Here is a 6,237-nt window from a genome sequence, read left to right on the forward strand (position 1 = left end):
ATTTTATTAAATTTTTCTTTAAAAATTATTAACAACTTATGGTGCTTTAGCTGATGTAAGGTGCTTTTCCTCATAGCTCAGTACATATCCATGAATAACTGAAAAGAAAGACTAATGTTTAAATAAGTGAAGTAAGCAGGTGTGAGTTTAAGCTTCTTTTAATGTTCTTTTTGTATTGCTCTCATGCGACTCTCCATAGGAATGTATTCTTTGACAGTGGTAGTGGGGAGGGGTCGAAAGTTGCAAGAATTTTGGAATGGAAGGTGAACCTATTGAAAATTTATAGTTAAATTGATTGTTGGCAATATGATGCTTCACAAAGTGCTAATCACACTTTGGTTTTAGAAGATAAGCTAACTTTTTAAAGATGTTAGACATTGAATAGTAAAATACATTCATGTGCCACATAACGATGTTTCAGTAAATGACTGACTGCATATATGACAAGTTCCAGTAATATTATAATGTCTATACCATAGAGCCTAAGTGTGTAGTAGGTTATACTATCTAGGGTTGTGTAAGTATACTCTGTGTTGTTCATGCAATGATAAATTAATTTCTCAGAATGTATTCCCATTGTTAAGTAATGTATGACTGTAGATCAATTTGTCTTATATTTAAATTTTCTGAGGTACTTTGGGCAAACTGTAGAGTCTATTGAAACATGAAATAAAAATAAAGATTAAAAATATATGTGTAGATGTCTGAAAATGTGCCTTTCTGTTATGTCAATAGTGCTAGAACAATTCTGTTTTAGAGGGACTTAAAACAAGAATTAGATTGTGTGGTTTAAATCTGAAGAGTAGCTGAACTTGTCCAGTCAGCTATAATTTATCTCAAGGTTAGATCTGGAGAAGTGGATGCTGTTCTTAACAGCTATCCAGTAATTACCTGTTTCTGACAAAGAAAGTATGGAGCCATCTAAATACTTCTTATATGCTTACAGAATGTATCTTGCATCCCTGTATGGAGGGTAGTGAGTGGTTGAAAGCCACAGAAAGAGTAACCTCTCATATCAAAGAAAATTCAGCAAGGGTTTGTAAAGGAAAGAGGAGAAGAGTTGGTCATATCCAGATTGCTGATCTCTTAAAGGAAGTGATCCCCGGTAAGAGGAGAGCCATCTTTTTTTTTTTTTTTTTTTTTTTTTTTTTTTTTTTTTTTTTTTTTTTTTTTTGCTAAACTTCCTTCTTAAAGTTTTATCTGCCTCCTTTTTCCTTGATGTTCCTTGTACCCTTTACTTAAAGTCACATTTGATTGGTGACTCTTTTTCAGAACTGATGTCTATCATTGGTACCAATTGTGGCAATAGATATCTTGCTCCCTAGTCTCTCTTTCCCTTATGTTAACTTATTTTTCTGTTCTGTATAGCCTTCTCCATCAGTCATCTTGGGAAAACTTTATAAGTAAATGACTAAAAATACAGGTTTCAAAGGCAGATCCTCAGAATTCTTGATACATGACAAGAGTTTTCATCGATCTAAATAGAAATAAAGACAATTTTCTGAAAATTTCAAGTTGTTTCAAAAAATTAAACTTATTGAGGTGTATCTTTTACTATTTATTCAAGTGTCCTTTCATGAAATTATAATGATAGTAGTTGGGGTTTTGTTTATCTTTGGTTTTAATACTCTTACTTGGCAAAACAAGATGTTGGCAACCATTATAACTAAAAATTTTTGGAAATTTTTATTGATCTTTGAAATTATTTAAGTGAAATTCCTTTGGAAAATTTTGCACATAGCCACCTACTAACCACTGGAGCAAAAGCATGTAAATGTACTTGCTTACTGTGTTCTTTAGGAAAGACCACCAAACATAATTTAAATGAAACATGATTGTCTTTTATTATATTCCAAATGTGGGTCATGTGTAATGCAGCAAAGTGAACTTGACTAGGTCATCCTTCTGTGGTGGCTCTAATTCTCTTATTGGTCACATGAAGGGGTGTGGCTTGCAGGAATTTTAACCTTATAAAGAAAACCCTAGAAGGAGCTAAATCTTTGGGGATTAGTTTCATATTCAGGTTATGTTGTAACCATTTACTTTTTCTTGTTTTACTAGGCTTTTTTCATTTCTTTGTCTGGGTTTTTAATTTCACTGATAGGTTTATAAACTTTACTACTATATGTGTGTGGGTAAGAGTTTCCTATTAAAAAGCAGGCAGGCTTTTTACATAACTTAAATATATAACTTAAATATATAACTTCGTATAACTTAAATGGTTTTTCCAGCCATTTAATAAAAGGTTTTACTCAGAAAAATACAGTAAATGTGAAGACAAAAAGCGATCTCCCTACATTTTCTACATTGTAAGCACACTTTCTTGTTTTGATTTTCTAAAAGTTAATAAAGATGACTAGAAGTGAGGTGTTAATTTAAAAATTAAAAATTTGAAAGATCATTTTTACTGGTGAGGGACTTCAAAAAATTCATTTTAAATATGCATGAACATTTTTCACAGTATTTGAGTGTATTTGGTCAGATTATTTTTACAAGGCTAAAAAACTTACAGTATCTTAACTGTTAAATATTGCAAATTTCTTTGCGAAAGTACACACATTTGGCAGGTTTAGAACTTTGAACAGACTTTCAGAAGATAATTGCACAGCATATTTTATAGTGATTTACTGTAATGATTATGAACATAATTTGGGAAATAAATTAGCTTTAGCGAATTTTACTTTAAATTTTTTATTTAGGGCACATACCTTAATAATTTAATTGTGAAAGCTATGCATTTGCCTTTAATTGAAATTTTAGCATGCTTTACTTTAAATGTGCTAAATCACTAATTTCTGTTCCTTTAGATATGATACAGTTGAAGGCATGTAAAGCGGGGGATTGTTTTTCCAAAGACATAGCAGTCTTACTATACAGGGATTTTAATACTTAAATTTCGAATTTAAAAAATTCTTTTTTTTCTTTGAGATGGTGTCCTGCTCTGTCACCCAGGCTGAAGTGCAGTGGCACGATCTTGGCTCACTGTAACCTCTGCCTCCTGGGTTCAAGCAATTCCACTGCCTCAGCCTACCAAGTAGCTGGGATTACAGGGGTGCGCCACCACACCCAGCTAATTTTTGTATTTTTAGTAAAGACAGGGTTTCACCATGTTGGCCAGGCTGGTTTCGAACTCCTGACCTTGTGATCTGCCTGCCTTGGCCTCCCAAAGTGCTGGGGTTACAGGTGTGAGCTACCATGCCTGGCCTAAAAGAAGATTTTAAAACATCATTGCATGTTTTCTCTGCAGTCTCTTATCTTCCCCCTAGAGTTATTTAAATAATAATTTAGGTGGCAAAATTACCTGCTCCTTCGCAAGGATAAAGTAAAATAAACGTTTTATAGATGTGTTATATAAGTAGGAATAGATATTTAATTCTCTCTGATTTCTAATTTAATGTATTTACAATCACAGTTACATTGTTGAATAATCTTAAGTTGCTTAAATACACATATTCAGTTACTTAAGGTTAGCAATTTAAAAATCATTTTTAGATTATTTCTTTTCTAGAGCCTAAAAAAGATTTTTGGGGTGTTAGGGGACAGTAGGAACTATAGACTCTTTGAAAATCTAGCAAAAGCTTTGGACCCTTTCACTGGAAGAATGCTGGCAAACACGAACACACATTTGATATGCTGTTTCAGGGCAGTCACTGACACTGGGTGTGCTCAGGAGATCAGAGGCAACTATATTAAAAACAGCTACCATTAATATGAGGAATATATGTATATATATATATATATATATATATATATATATATGGAGCAGAAGTAGGATACAATTGCTTTACCATTGAAGAATTAAAAAAAAGGATCTCATCAACTTTCAACAACAAAAAAAAATTACACTTGAAAATATATTTCATGTACACTTGAAAAGTAATTCTCCACTTTTGTTTTGTTTTGTTTTGTTTTGTTTTTTTGAGATGGAGTCTTGCTCTGTCGCCCAAGGCTGGAGTGCCGTCGGGCGATCTCGGCTCACTGCAACCTCCGCCTCCCTGCAACCTCCGCCTCCCGGGTTGAAGCGATTCTCCTGCCTCAGCCTCCTGAGTAACTGGGACTACAGGCATGTGCCACCACACCCAGCTAATTTTTGTATTTTTAGTAGATATGGGGTTTCACCATGTTGGCCAAGTGGTCTCAAACTCTTGGCCACAAGTGATCTGCCTGCCTCGGCCTCCCAAAGTGCTGGGATTATTGACATAAGCCACTGTGCCTGGCCTGGACTTCCTCTTCTGAGCGCCCTGCTGACCTGTCCTGATGATGACTGTTCCTGCAGAAGTCTACGGGACCCCCAGTTACCTGGCCCCTGAGATCATCGAGAGCTGCATGAATGAGGACCATCCGGGCTACGGGAAGGAAGTGGACATGTGAGTGTGCCGGGGGAGGAGGATCACCTGCCTGGGCTGGGTGAGGGAGGAAGCAGGCAGGGCGGGGTCGGTGCCCCTGGCAATGAGTAAGTGGCCTTGGGCCCTCTCACGTCCAGTTGGAGCACTGGCGTCATCATGTACACGCTACTGGCTGGCTCCCCACCTTTCTGCCACCGGAAGCAGATGCTGGTGCTGAGGATGATCATAAGCAGCAACTACCAGTTTGGATCGCCCGAGTGGGACGATTACTTGGACACCGTGAAGGACCTGGTGAGAGGCGAGGCCGACTGGCTCCTGGGCTCAGGGCCGCGATGCCAGGCTCCCTTGCCCAGGGAGGCCCCACCTCTCCTGACATGCTGGAGGGGACCTGCCTTAACGTTCTCGGGTCCCCTCTCCTCCCCTCCCAGGTCTCCCGATTCCTGTTGGTGCAACCCCAGACTGCTGCACAGCGGAAGAGGCCTTGGCACACCCCTTCTTCCAGCAGTACTGGTGGAGGAAGTGCGGCACTTCAGCCCACGCGGGAAGTTCAAAGTACGAAGCGTCCTGACCCAAGCCCTGTGGCAGTTGTCACCAGCTCCCCAAGTGCAAACCTCTAAGCCCTCTCCTCTCCCAGGGGTCCTTACACCCCGCGGGTTTCCAGGGTACCCACCCCTCCCCTCCCAGCCGCCCTGTGATGGCTTCAGGGATGGCAGGTGTCAGTCCACTGACTCCGACCCTGCCGATGCTGGCCAAGTGCGAACTGGGGGACACTAGGAGGGCCCCACAGAAGCCACCCAAGACTTCGTGGCAAACGAGCCCAGAGAGTCCCGTGCTGGAGGGGCAGGGCCTGGCAGGGGTTGCTGCAGCCCAGCTACTCTGCCTGGCCCTGCAGGTGATCGCCGTGACCGTGCTGGCTTCAGTGCGGATCTACTACCAGTACCGCCAGGTGAAGCCGGTGACCTGGGAGATCGTCATCCGAGACCCACCGCTACTCCCTCCAGCTTCCGTGCCAGCTCATCGATGCCTATGCTTTCCGAATCTATGGCCACTGGGTGAAGAAGGGGCAGCAGCAGAACTGGGCGGCCCTTTTCAAGAACACACCCAAGGCCGTGCTCCTCTCCCTGGCCAAGGAGGGCTACTGAGGGGCTGGCCAGTCTGGGAGGGCTGGGGGGCAGGTGGGGAGGGGAAGCCACGGAAATATAAGTCAAAGGGGTGAGGTGTGCAGGCCTCTGCAGAAGGAGCGCTTGGCCCTGGCCAGGAACCCCTGGAGCTGAGGCCACGATCCCCTCTCAAAGGCTGTGCACAAGCGAAGCGGGTGTTCCCACCACACAGCAATACCTGCAGGCTGGGACAGGCCCTGGGTGGGCAGAGATCACATGTGGCCCGAGAACCAGGAACCCCCTGCTCCTGCACTTCCTAGATGAGCCACCATCTCCATTTCTCTCTAGGGGAGGCCCAGAGTTACTGACACTCAGGCCCTCTTCCCTTAGGGTCCCAGGGTGAGGATGAAAGACACAGAAATGTCTGAGATACACAATCGCAGGAGATTTTATTGACCTGATGACATCCAGTGACAGTGTGGGAGCAGGCTACTCTCCAGGGACATGTTTCTGGAGGCATATGGAGAAGGGGGCCGAGGTGAGGTTGCTCACACCTGTAATCTCAGCACTTTGGGAGGCTGAAGTGGGAGGATCACTGGAGACCAGGAGTTTGAGACCAGCCTGGGCAACATAGTGAGATCCCATCACTACAAAAATTCAAAAAATTAGCCAGGCATGGTGGTGCACACTTGTAGTCCGAGCTACTTGGGAGGCTGAGGTGGGAGAATTGCTTGAGCCCAGGAGCTCAAGGCTGCAGTGAGCCATGATCACCACTGCACTCTAGCCTGGGC

General features: G+C 42.5%; 1 pseudogene; it reads left to right on the plus strand.

Moving 5' to 3' along the window:
• The first annotated feature begins 3,930 nt into the window (after positions 1–3,930).
• On the plus strand, positions 3,931–5,488 carry LOC100985420 (phosphorylase b kinase gamma catalytic chain, skeletal muscle/heart isoform-like; annotated as a pseudogene).
• Positions 5,489–6,237: the final 749 nt, after the last annotated feature.

Source organism: Pan paniscus, chromosome 9 (assembly GCF_029289425.2).
Source record: "Pan paniscus chromosome 9, NHGRI_mPanPan1-v2.0_pri, whole genome shotgun sequence".
NCBI classification, from domain to species: domain Eukaryota; kingdom Metazoa; phylum Chordata; class Mammalia; order Primates; family Hominidae; genus Pan; species Pan paniscus.